The 13,468-nt window shown below is 39.8% G+C and overlaps 1 protein-coding gene across 8 annotated transcripts in view; it reads right to left on the bottom strand.

Moving 5' to 3' along the window:
• The window catches only part of LOC144324194 (uncharacterized), a 580,701-nt gene that overhangs the window by 182,129 nt on the left and 385,104 nt on the right, over positions 1-13,468 (bottom strand). For 2 of the 8 annotated variants that reach the window (XM_077915477.1, XM_077915478.1), the window contains exon 11: positions 13,100-13,208. The exons of the other annotated variants lie outside the window; for them this stretch is intronic. The gene's annotated coding sequence lies outside the window, so the exon portion shown is untranslated. The remainder of the gene's footprint in view (positions 1-13,099; positions 13,209-13,468) is intronic. 8 annotated transcript variants of the gene reach the window in all.

Below are 13,468 nucleotides of genomic sequence, written 5' to 3'. Positions count from 1 at the left end.
AGCCAGGTCTCCTGGGTGGCTCTGCAGATGAGCATCTCTGCATTTGGCTCAGGATGTGATCCTGACAATCCCAGGATGGAATCCTGCTTGGGGATCCCCTGAGAGAGCCTGCTTCTCCCTGCCTATATCTCTGCCTATGTCTCTGCCTCTCTCATGAATAAATAAATAAAACCTTAAAAAAAAAGAAAAGAAAATTAAGTGCAAGGTCTAATTTAATTGTATTGCCTCCTGCTGGACAGTAAGATTAGTGCAATAACTATAGCTCTAAATTAACTATGGCAATTCAGTTTTTTGGCACATGACTGCTTCCCAAAATGTGGAAGCTTGTTAATGTACACTCAGGTTCCCATCCTGAAAAAAAGTAATTCCAACTTTCTAACACTCAACATTCTAGCTCCAACTCCTTCATATATTTGGCAGATTGGTTTTAAGGATCCAACACAATAAATGTATTTTATAATGCTTTATAAATTAATAGAGCATTATATGAATGTATGGAAAGATCATTATGTGCATAATTCATCCTAGGAATAGCAACAAAAATTTCAAAGGAACCTCTGTCTCTCAAGAAAGCTCACATGTCTTTCTACAACATGGGCTGCAAATCCAGTTTACAGTGTAATGATACTTTTTCTTCCACAGGTATAAATCAGTCATTTTTGTTAGAACTTCTACCCAAGAGTAGAATACACTGTTTCTGAAGATATCACTAAGGAAATGAGGGTTTGTGTAGAATCTATGAGGAAAGAAATCCAGTTTTAAAGAAATGAAATTCAAATGGTGGAAATTTTTATGGAAATCTCAGAGGTCTGTATTACTTGGTACAATTTGATATGGTGGAGCTGACTTCAGGTTTTCTGGAGGACTTCATGCTCTCTCCTACTCATTCAGGAGCATGCCCCTGAATTTTTTCATGAGGCATAATAATTACTACAGACAGAAGCTACGTCTGATTTAAAGTTCCCATGCATTATAGGCACTTCAACTAGGTAGCAAATGCTTGTGATTCCTGCTGCAGAGAGGTGGACGAAGTACCAGGGATGCCACCACTTGAGGACAGAGCAAGTGGCCACTCTATACTTTGTAATTTCAGTCTCCGGGAGAATCTTGAAGATACCATTGCACATATGAGCACACAAACTCTCCATCTGATGACTTATATCTAAAGCTCATGTTTGATTAGTTCCATCAAACATGAACTTAAATTTTGACCCCCTTCAAAATGTAAAAGCCTGAAGGGTCAAAAATATTTTGCATAGGGTGATATAAGGGGAAATACACAGGAGTATGACTCCGGGAAATCTGTTTTGTTGTTGTTGTTGTCTTTTGTTGTCGTTTTTTCTTTTTCTTTTTCTTTTTTTTTTTAAGAAATCCAGCTTTTATTTCTGTCTCTGTCACAAAACGAATTTGGTCAAGAATTATAACCACCCTGGAAGTCATTTTCCTCATTTATAAAACGAGAATGTTGGAATAGGATGGGTGAATTTCAAAGATATGCTAGCAGTATATTTCTTTCCTTCAATCAATCTTTGATTCTTCATAAACATTCAGTAGGTAAAAATGTGTAAAAATGGAAGCAATACTCTGCTTGGAGCACAGGGCAGGGATTGGGAGCCAGGAAAAGGCTCTATGTTCAGCAACTGTGGAAAGCAATGGACAAGTTAAGCTCAGTGCTGAAGTTCACAAAGCTCTAAAATTGAACACTTGTCTTTGAAATTTTTAATTGAAGCAGTCGACATACAATGTTATATTAGTTTTAGGTGTACAACACAGAGAGTCAACATTTATATACATTACAAAATGCCTACCAGTGTAAGTGTAGTTACCATCTGTCACCGTGCAAAGTTATCACAATATTATGGACTATAAGAACTTTTGTTTGCAGAGTGAGATGGGTCTGAACTGCAGAAAAGAGCAAAAGAAGACCAAGGAAAAGTTTGGAAAGGCCTGCTTTATCTAGCTCACAACTGTACCTAATGTGGGTACTGGTTGCCACTTAAGCAAATGGTGGTTTGGAATCCTGGACACTGAAGATGGAGACCCAGGATCGAATCCCACATCGGGCTCCCGGTGCATGGAGCCTGCTTCTCCCTCTGCCTATGTCTCTGCCTCTCTCTCTCTCTCTCTCTCTCTCTCTGTGACTATCGTAAATAAATAAAAATTAAAAAAAATTAATAAAGTAACAAGGATATAGCAGAAGAGCATCCTGCTAACCACCTGTAGCTGGCTGGCCAATATAAAAAGAGAGATCTATGACATTTTCAGAGACTTATAAGTCTCCATGTGTAATGCAGTGCCCACCTCAGCCTAACCCACTTCAGCAGGTGCCCACTGGCTGCAGATCTGTGGCTCGGTCAGCTGAGAGTTAATCCCTCAAGCTCTGCAGACAGAACAGCAGGGAGGGGAGGAGGTAAGGCAGGGAGAGCCAAGCTGGATGCAAAGAGCCAGACACTGCCTCTAACCATAGTCCCTACATAAGTCCCTCTCAAGGAAGCATCTCTCCCTCCAAAAGATGAGCATATTTATCAAACCATCAAAAAGGGGAGAAAAAGAAAAGAAAATTTAAAGGAAAATCTCCCTTCCTGAAATGTGTGGTAAGTTTGGGGACCCAGATTTAAAACTGTATCTCTGGACTAAGTTCAAATCTAGCCAAACATTATGTTTCCATTCAAAAGTTTCAACCTGCTGTAGAAAGAAGTTCTTACTTCACAAACTCAAATGCACTGATTAAAAGTGAGTGCCACAAACATACACTCCAATATCATCAAGAGCGAGTCAGAACCCACACCAGAGTTAACAGGAAACTCGGTGGAGGAGAGTCAGAGTCACCACTGAAACAAAAGCCCTGGCTCTGAATGCCAGCTCAGCAGGCAGCGCTCGCCTTTTCAATGGGACTCACTCTTTGATGTGTGTTTTTTAACGGCAACTTTCATGTGGTGATGGAAGAAGCTAAGAGCAAGGTGGTAGCATTATGTGAAGACCAATGCTTTCAAATGCCCTTTGCCCTTCAACAGCACCAGGCAGACAAAGAAGAACCACATAGCCCAGAGAAGCCTACCTGTTTTTTAAAGAATATCTGTGCTAGCAGAATCTAAAAGGGTGAGAAGGAGCACGCTCTTCAATGGCAGAAAAAAATTTGGTGGGGTCACTTAGAGAGATAGATTTGGCTTAAAATAGGAGTTCACTTACAGCTTCACTTGGATCATAACCCAAATTAAAATTATTTGTGTCCAATTAGCTTAAAATAAAATATCCTGGCGTGTGGCAAGTCTTTCACACGTTTATTTTCAGTAGCGGAGGAATGAAGCAGCAGTAGAAGTAACAGGACCCAGAGCCTTGGGAAACTATACAGGTGGGTCTTGTTTTACATAATACATACATTCAAAATACATACATTCCTGGGAAGGCTAAGTAGAAATGGAACAATATTTTTATATATAAGGTGCATGCTATTCTAAAAGCATGTCACTAATAACTGTATTTTGACAGATGGAGTTTTTCATATTCTGGATTTGTCTAATTAGGTTGATTTACTCCAAGGATCTGAGCCCACTGTTTGAGGGTCCCTTAGCAAGTAGCAAGTTCCTACAGGAGACCTTTCAAAGCCATTCTAGGTCAGCTGACTGAAAAAGCCACATGGCGAAGGAGCCAGAAATGCACCTAATCTCCTTAGATAGGAATAGCCAACTAGGAACTCTTAGCTGCTCCATGGAACCATGTATTATAGGACATTTTCCAGAACTGGGATGGGGCTGACTGTTCTCAGGAGCAATGAGAGAGGGAAGGGTAGATACTATGTCCACACAACAGGATGGGATGCTATTTGGAGTCATGTTTGCACATAGCCATGTTTCATTGAAAGCCAATGGTTCAGACTGTCAATGTGGTTATCTTGGCCCATGTGAGGGAACCACACACAGAGCAAAGAGCTTCCCCCTTCTCAGGGGACACCAAAGCTGGAAGCCATCTGTTCAGAGCTTGACTGAGAGGAAGGTGCTGAAGCAGGAAGGAAAGATGAGGAAGAAGGAAAGGAAGAATAGAAAAGGGGGAGATAAAGAAGCAGGGCTCTTCATCACATGTAATGATAAAGGCTAAAGGGGAACATGACAAAATTCAAGGTTTTTTAAAGGTCTGGTTGAATATGAAATATTAACAAAGTCCAGGATATTAGTAAGTGTTTGGTCACATACTCCATACTACACCCCAATCTCTCGAAGCTTAATGAATGTATTTTCGGAACAAATAAAAGGAAACACTATTTTTTCTAGAAAGCAGCAAACTGAGCCACCAAGAGGTGGTTAACTGAAAGTTGAAAATTATATTTTTAATATTTCTCCATTTTTAATCATTCCCATCAAGCCATTCTGATATTGGGGTTTTAAGAGACACTCAGCATACCTCCATTTGTCTGGTGACAATAGCCTTATGCTCTCTCAGGCCCTAGTATGGCTTCCATCCCACTATATTATAGCAGTTTTGACAGTTTTCTCTTGTAGAGCACTAACGCTGGCTCCTGCCCACCTTCCAGGCCCCTGCCTGCCCCCATCAGCTGCACAGGGGCATTGAGTGGCTGTTCCCCGTTCTATAACGTGCTCTAACTCAGGCACCAGTGGCTTTTCACCTTCCTTCAGCCTCTAGGCAGCTCCCATGAGCCCGCAGCTCAGTTTTCACCTTCCCTGACTCCCTCCTTTGTAAAGAGCTCTCTCCTATAATTCCTTATCACCTAAAATTTATTCTCACTTAGCACCCATCAGGAGAATTTGTAATGACCTGTGGAACTGTTGGTCCACAGCCAGCCTGTGAGCACTGTGAGGACAAGTAGTGGGCCTTTGTCTATGTAGTCCCAGCACCTATCATAGTGCCAGGCAGATGCCCACTCACTACTGCTCAAAACGTGCTGCCACAGAGGAGCCATCGGGTATTCCCCCATGCATTCCTTTGTTGCCTTGTCATAGGCACTGTCTACCCCAAGGGAGCCTGCTTTATGGTCCAAAAGCATTAAGTCCAGTGGGTAGGACAGGTTTTCCCATCTTCTTTGAGCATGCTCCACAAGCGGTGCCCTCAAGAAGGTAGTCCTGTTATAAAAAACTAGCCACTGCCCACATAAACGAAATATTGGCATGAGCTTTACATTAAGTGATGTTACAGAAAACTGGAGAGAAAGTCTCTTGTGGCTTGCATAAGGACAAATCGGGAGAGCTTCATTTTTATGTTGAGTACATATGTGTGAAATACTGAGTGTATTACTTGGGTTCTCCAAGAAGTAGATGTCAAAATGGGATTAAATGTGCCAGAAGTCTAGTAGAGGAAATGCCCACAGAGGAAGAAGGGGATGGAACTAGAGAAGGCAGGGAGAGCCTTCAGACCACAATACAGTTCTGACCTTATGCAGGGGAAGGAAAGTGGGGAAGAACGAAGACCGAGTAGAAAGTTTCTACTGCAGCACGGTTCCAAGGAAGGCTGGGTCAGGCCAATGCAGAGTCTGTCATGTCTGTCATGCCTGTCTCCCTCTACCCTTCCTCTCTTCACTTCCTTTTTCTCTCTTACTTTGAATCTGCATTTAGAATTTTGGATTGTTTATGACCTTAGGGAAAGGGCATTGCTATTACTAAAGCCATCATGAAGTACATAAGCATCCTGTTTCACAAGACATCACAAAGGGAATAAATATCCCAGTCTATCATGAGCCTCAATCCTGAGTCTTAACAGGCATTCACAGAAGGTTGACTGAGCCACGAACATTTATTGAGTGATTACAGGTGCCATGTTCTCTCCTAAGCTCTGTAGGAACTGACTCATTCAGTCCTCACAATAATCCCACCAGCTAAATGTTAAGTTATCTCCTTTTAAAGATGAAGAAATTGAAGCCCAGGCTGTTTACTTACTCAGTATCATGAAACTAGTAATTGGCAGAAGAAAATTCAAAATTAGCCCATGCTCATAATGACTGCGTCTAATAGTAGCCTAAGTAACCTAGCCAGGGATGCTGTGTGTTGCAGAGGCAGCTGTACACCAAAATGTTCTCCTTCCTGTTCTCCTTTCATACTTTGGACCTGATGCTGGGATATGGCTTTCTCGGATACCCTGCCCCTCACATGGCTTTATGAGTAATATCCGTCAATACTCTAGACTGAGAAGGGATGTGTGCCACTTCTGGACCAGCGTCTTTAAGAAGACGGTACAGATTCCCCACATGTCCTTTCTTCTCTAGGCTGGAACCCTTGATACCTTGTGACCCCAGAAGCCATATGCCACCAATAGCAGAGCTGCCATTAGCTGAGGTCTTTGAAGGCTTTTGTGGGGACACATCCCACTACTGACTATAAACCAACTTGGATTTTTTACCTTACTGTGTTTAAGTCATTGTTACAATGACTTAATAAGAAAATCTGAATGTTATAGCAGTTATCCTTCCCTGCCTAAGAAGATGAGGAGTTATCTCCCTGGAGGGGCATGATGTAATTGGCTTGAAGTCAGAGATAGTAAGAGCAAAGGCAGGAATCAAATGTAGAGCAGGAACTCAGTGAGAGGAGGAGAGCCAGAAGAGAAAGGAGCCTCAGAAGTCTTGGCAGAAGCTCCCGCAGTCTGACTGCTGTCTCTGGAGAGCTACTCTAGAACGTGGGATGCAGCAATCTTAGTGTCAAAAGACTCAGAGTCAAGTGTTGATGCGTAAGATGGATCCATCCACACTGAAGCAGGACCCAGGTATCACTGCAACTGTAAGGCTTGGGAAGTTGGCATAAAACAGGCATCATGAGCCATTGTGTGGCAGAACAGATTGTTGGGATTCTTCTACGTGGGAGAGTCTTCTACCCCAGAGAAGTGGGAGGAAAACAGGAATCAAGAGAAAAGCCTGTATAGATTGGGCATTTGGGGTTGGCATGAGGGAAAGGGCCACAATTTAATGATATGCAGCAATTCACTAGTGCACTGTCAGTCTCCAAACTCATTCCAAACCCATACAGAGAAGCTACCAGGAAAAAAGTTAGATATTCTCTCTCTGTTCAATGACCATTATCTGGCTAAAGGGCACTAAAATGCTGGAAGTCATTGCATAGCCAAACGGAGTCAATGCCTTGTGGATAACAAGTCTTTAAGAAACTGGGCACCTGTGCACATAAGTCTCCCTCAGGCCTCTAAGCCTTCAGTCCCCATCTTTTATCCATGGTCCCAAGGAAACTCTCCTAGAAGCACGCAGAATTATCTTTAAACACTTGGAAATGACAAGGCCTTTCTGTGCTAAGGGCTCAGGGGTCCAAATCTGTCCCTATCTTGGCTCCTATTCAGATATAGCAACTCCATGGAACCCCAGGGTACAGTGAATACAACACAATATGTTTTTTCAGGGCACAAAGGGTGCTAACTATCAAAAAGTACACTGCCTACTCAGGGTACATTGTGCATTCTAAAAACATATAAGTGCTCTTCTGCCTTCATGAAGAAGGTAAAAGCAAGAAAGTGGATTAAATGGACAAACAACAGCCTACTTCAGATTTGGATATTGCATTGTCTTCAGTGAAGTGTTTCTAATGTTCTTGAAGCTTGCAAATAATGAAAAGGGTATCCCGCCCATTGAAATCCAAGTAAATATGCTGTAATTGGTTTAGAGTGCCTTTAATACTAGTGTTCTCATGTTTTAAAACTCTTTTTTCCAAGTTTCAATAACATGTTCTTGAAAGATACACTCTCTAAGTAATTCTTTGTCCTCAGGAAGACACTCAAATCACTTTTCTAAACTGATGGTCTGGCATTCTTCCAGAACTGATTTAGAAGTTATGGCTCACACCCCATGTCTGAGTCTTCTAACCTTGGCACATTCCTAAGTCCCATGAATAGGGTTGGCAGTTGGGAAGGATGGCTATAAAAAGAGAGAGAGAGCTGCATGCATCTAGCTCTGTTTAGCAAATTTTGCTTTCACGAAAATCCTAGAGAGTCAAGAAGACACTGCCAAGATACCTACAAGATCTCAGAAACCTGTTGGACCATTCCATATGCCATATCATACTAAAAATAACTTAAATTTCTATAGAGCTTTGTAGTTTGCAAACACTTTTATATGCATCATCTCATCTGATCAATGTAATAATCATGGAAAATATGCCGAGCAAATATTATTATCTCCATTTGAAAGATAAAGATACTGAGGCACAGGGGGAGTTATGTTCAAGGTTACTCAGCTATTATTGCCTCAGCTGAGAAAGAAACTCAGTCTTTAGGCAGTGAGTTTGGTTCTCTTTGCACTACACCACTCTGCTTCCTCAGGAGCCAGTGTGGATTCTGGTGTTACAGAAGTGGTTTCCCATCTGCTTCTGATGATGGTCACCTCTGTGACCTGCTCACAGCACTGGTCATGCCAGGCCAAAGAGGAGAGAGAGATCATGGTCACGGGGAGGAATACCACCTCCAGGCAGGATGCAGGTAGACATTGGTAGAGGTATCAATAGAGGAAAAAGCCCCTTGACACACAGCATCTTAAAACTTCAGCACAAGCACGCATCATTTTCACTAATGCGCAATTTCTCTCAAAGCTCTTTGGAATTAGGGGTTTGCTTTGCCTACTGTGAGAAAGGCATCCACCAAGCTAAATTGGGCCCTCAGGCATGCACCCAGCTTTCTCAGAAGCCGATACTGTTTAGATGGAGTCCTTCCATGCACATCTCCCAGGACGGTTTTAGACAGCCTACGAGTATACTTTATTTCCTTTAAAACAAGTAACCTAGAAAATGAAATAACACATATTAGATTAAGCTCTGTCCCATTTGGCTAATTCAGAAGTTAATGGAAGGTCTCTTTCGGTCATTGGTATTGGCAGAGACACATTTAATGAAACTCTCGTGGGAACCTCACACAGGTACAGTAGCAGCTCTTACCCATAAATTAAGAATGGCACTTAAAGGCAGCTTTTTCCTCTCTAAGAGGGTGCCATTCAGGTTTCTCTTGACAAAGGCCCTGCCTACCAAACTCCCCAGGATATAAAGAATCAGAGACATGGGGTGGGGGAGGAAAGGAAAGAAAGAGAGGGACAGAGAGAGAAAGAGGGAGACAGCGAGGGGGAGTACAAGAGGAGAGAGAGGGAGGTAGATCTTTGAAATGAGTTTGACACAGTGGAAAGTGAAGGGACCAGATCACTCATAAATACAACGGAGATGCCCACCTCGCATGAGGTTTATGGCAATTAACAATTTCTTTCACCTCTTTGAACCACACTCAGTGCCTAACACATGGACTGTTTATATTGGAGATTTAATACAGAATACTGATATATAATTATTCTGTGAAGTAAACATTGACTTTAAAAAGAGTAGAAGTAATAAAAAATAAAGCTTGACTACTTCATGACTTTAACCCCAGTCCCTATGTGGAAGCAAATATATCCATATCAAATCATTTCCTGAAGACACACTGTCTAACTGTTTCTGTGATCTTCAATTCTGTCACAGAGTCGATGAAGCTACCCTACCGGCCTGGCACTTTTCCAAGAGTGAGTCCTCTTCTGATAAGGAATAGAAAATGCAATGAACTCACCTCCTTCTCAAATGCACATTGAGCCTACCCACCATGATGAGAAGACCATTCATATTATGAACTGGTGAATCATTTTATTTCACACATTTCATTTTTTTTTATCTGTATTTGTAAGTGGAGGTGGTCTGGAGATTTTTTTATTGTGTTATATTATACCTTTCCCTAGTTTTGGTATCAGAGTAATGCTCGCCTCATAAAATTAGGTAGTTGTTGATGTTTCACTACATTTAGGAATAATTTAAAATTAATTGGCTTTTGAAGTTCCCAGGATTTTTTTTTTAGTGCTAATACTTTTAATATATTAATCACTGATTAAAACTGTATTGAGCTGGTTAGTTATTTCATTTTGGCTACTGTTTTAATTATTTCTTGCCAATTATTCTTAAAAGTTTTTGTTAATTTACATTTTTCCAAAATATTTTCTTTTCACTGAGGTTTTCAAACTTATTGGAACATAACTTCCTACAACTCTTATGATTTTTATTGTCCCTGAATCCATTCTAAAATTCATGCTCTCATTTCTAATTTTCTTTGTGGTTCCCCTCTTTATTAAAACTGATAAGGTTTTATCAAAAAAACCTTGATTAGGTAAAATCATCCACAAAATAAATTAATAAATAATAGATTATTATACATATTACATAATATATAAATTTAATTTACATGATAAATATAAACATTATATTATTATATAAATAAAATAGTTTTTGCTAATACTACAGATGATTAATCACTTCTATTATTTCTAGATTTCTAATTCTTTCACTATTTTTATCTTTATTATTTACTTCATCATAGTTTTATATTTATTTAATTTCCAGAGTTTTACTTTGAATTCATTTGTAATTATCCTTTACTTCCCACAAGGAAATGAATTATTTAAGGCTATTACTTCACCTCTGAGTATAGCTTTGGCTGACTCTTACAAGTTTTAGTTTGTAGCATTCTCATACTTATTTTTTTTTTTTTACTAAAGCATACACAATTTTATTTTTTATGTCCTTTGAGCCATAAGTTAGGTTCAATTGTCTGAAATATGGAAGCAACCTTTTAAAAACACTGTATAATAGCCAGTTGAGATAATATTTATTACTAATAACATTGATTCTAACTAAGTGAAGGATACTTTTTACCATTATCTGGTGCTTATTTCCATCTCAGCTTTTAGTCAGATAGTTTTCAGTTCTGTCTATATATGTACATTGCCCTATTAAACTACTTTGATTTTCTGGGAGTTTGGGACTAAGTTCTAGAGTATATGCTTGTAGAGCTCCATAAGGGCAGAGACTATGTTTTTGTTGTTGTTTTGTATACGTAGCTTAAAGCCTAACACAGAGTAGTAACACTCTACTAAGTAACACTTAGTAAATGTTTGCTTCATGTTTATTTGATTTAATATCCACTTCATTCCAGAAATTCATAGTGGTCATAAATATTTATTTAATAAATTAATATGCCATATTTTTTAAAAAAGGATTTCACAGAGAATTTTCTACATATTATGATTAACTAAAATCATCAATGAAAACAACAAAAAAAAAGGATCAACAATTTTCACTTATTCTTGCAATAGAGAAGATGAGGTTGTTGTAAATAGAGGAATGTAGAGGAGAACAGAAAAACTGGAACATGGAATAATGGTCTCTTTCACCCTGTGGGCAATTATGACCAAGGGATACAGCATAGCTTCAAAATTAGTTCTTAAAAAGTGTGATTTCCTATGTGTTTTCCTTTGTTGTTTTCTGCCTCCCTCCCTCCTTTCTTTCACTTCCTATCTTCCTTCTTTTTCCTCCCTCTACCCCTTCCTCCCTTTGTCAGTAGTGTTCAGAAACCACTTGCAGTGATGAGGGCTGACATCCTTTATTGGATTTGGGATCCGATTTATGTAAAAGAATCAGCTATGGCCACCCACCTTGCACTCACAATCTGCCACTATTCTAGTCATCAGAAATAAGAGTCTCCATCATTTTGTAGATGGAATGGAATCTCCTCTTATCTTAGCATAAATTCTCTGCCTTAACTTCACAGTCACAATCCAATGGGGAAGCAGGTTATCTTCCTCCCATCCTACTTGGGAATGATTGTAATAAACTGTCAAAAGTTAAAAGAAAGCATTGAGGCTGCTTAAAAATCTTGGATGAAATATGAAACCATAAACTAGCAAAACGAAAGGGCTTAACTGCAATATGCCAAGAGTCAAGTGCCTCTTAGGTATAAAGTAACTTTGAAGAACAGAACTCCACTGAAAGCAAAGTGGAAGGTTGGGTGAAAAGCAGAAAACTGACCATACAATAGGACTCTACTAAGGCTGGCACTCAGGATGGCAGCTTTATAGGAGAGTAACTGACCTCCATTTTACAAATGGAGACTATGACCATTAGAGAAATAAAGTGATTTTTCCAAAAGTCGGAGCAGTGATTTGTGTTCAGTTCTTCAGATTACAAACAGCCCTACCACATCATAGCTGTACCTGCTGCCTCTTAAGAATCTGCTCCACCAAAAAAGATCTATTTCCCAGCCCCTTGTGAGATGCACTTTTCTGTCTACACCTCTGTTCTAACTGCTGCAGTCTCTGGAATTTTCTCTCTTCCCACTTTGTGCCTGTATCTAAATTCCATGTATTCTTCAGGAAGGAGGTCAAGTCTCATCTCTGCCACATTCCTTTACATATGACTTCAGACTCCTCTACACTTCCTCACTGTGGCACTGATTTGTCAATGAACCATACATTTGACTTATGATTGTAAGGAGCTTGAAGGCAGGTGCTGTAGGGTTCCTGCAGTGTGGATACAGTGAGTCAATGGAATGGTATAGCACAAATCCCAGAGTTTAGTTATTGAAGACCAACAGGTGAAAAGAGGACATTGAAAATGAGAGAAACCAAGAAGACAGTGACTACATTCTGTCAATAAGATAGCCCATTACATAAGAATGCCAAGGAAACTCTTTGGGGGCAAATGTTCCAAGAACAATCTTCCCTTAAGAATCTACCCCTATAGGGCACCTGGCTGGCTCAGTCAGTAGAGCATGCAACTCTTGATCTCGATGTTTTGAGTTTGAGCCCCACGTTGGGTGTAGAGATTACTTAGAAACTTAAAAAAAAGAACGCACTTCCAGTAAATTGGTCTCTCTCTAAAACTCCAATACTGGGACGCCTGGGTGGCTCAATGGTTAAGCGTCTGCCTTCAGCTTAGGTTGTGACCCCGGAGACCCAGGATCGAGTCCCACATCAGGCTCCTTCCACGGAGCCTGCTTCTCCCTCTACCTATGTGTCTGTCTGTCTGTCTCTCTCTCTCTCTGTGTCTCTCATGAATAAATAAATAAAATCTTTAAAAAATATATAAAAAATAAATAAAATTCCAATACTGACACAAAAATGATTACCTAATGTCAACAAAAACTTCCCTAAATGATTATTCCCAAGTATCTGGTAGCTTCCTATGAATTAGTTGGCTTTTGAGGATTTAACCTTGAAAACTTTATTAGGACCTGAAACTTTCAGAAGTTTTTCTGTCTATTGCACTCTGATTTGTCCAATTTCATATACATACTTCATCAATATTTTAATACTTACATAACGTTTTAGGAGCTGCATTATTTTCCAACTTTCTCCTATGGGACAGTATCTCTTGAACATAATACACAGTAGTTAACATGGGTTATTGACTTTACTTCCTTCCTTGCTAAATAAAAGAGAAAAATTTCCTCTAAATTTTTAAAAGCTGCAATTGCCACATAGGTGTAACCAAGTATGTCAAAAATTTACACAATGCTAAGAGAGCCTATCCTATGTTTGCTCCCCACTCCAGCTCCACCATTATTTTATCATTATATGAAACACAGTTTTGAGGAATTTCTGACATCTTTTTAGTTTGTATTGTTTTTCTCCCATACCTGTGCTTAGTTAGTAGGCAGGGAATCTAATTCCCTGGGAAGCATATTA

The sequence above is a fragment of the Canis aureus genome, chromosome 11 (genome assembly GCF_053574225.1).
Source record: "Canis aureus isolate CA01 chromosome 11, VMU_Caureus_v.1.0, whole genome shotgun sequence".
Lineage (NCBI taxonomy): Eukaryota > Metazoa > Chordata > Mammalia > Carnivora > Canidae > Canis > Canis aureus.
This window is presented reverse-complemented; position numbering and strand designations above follow the sequence as displayed.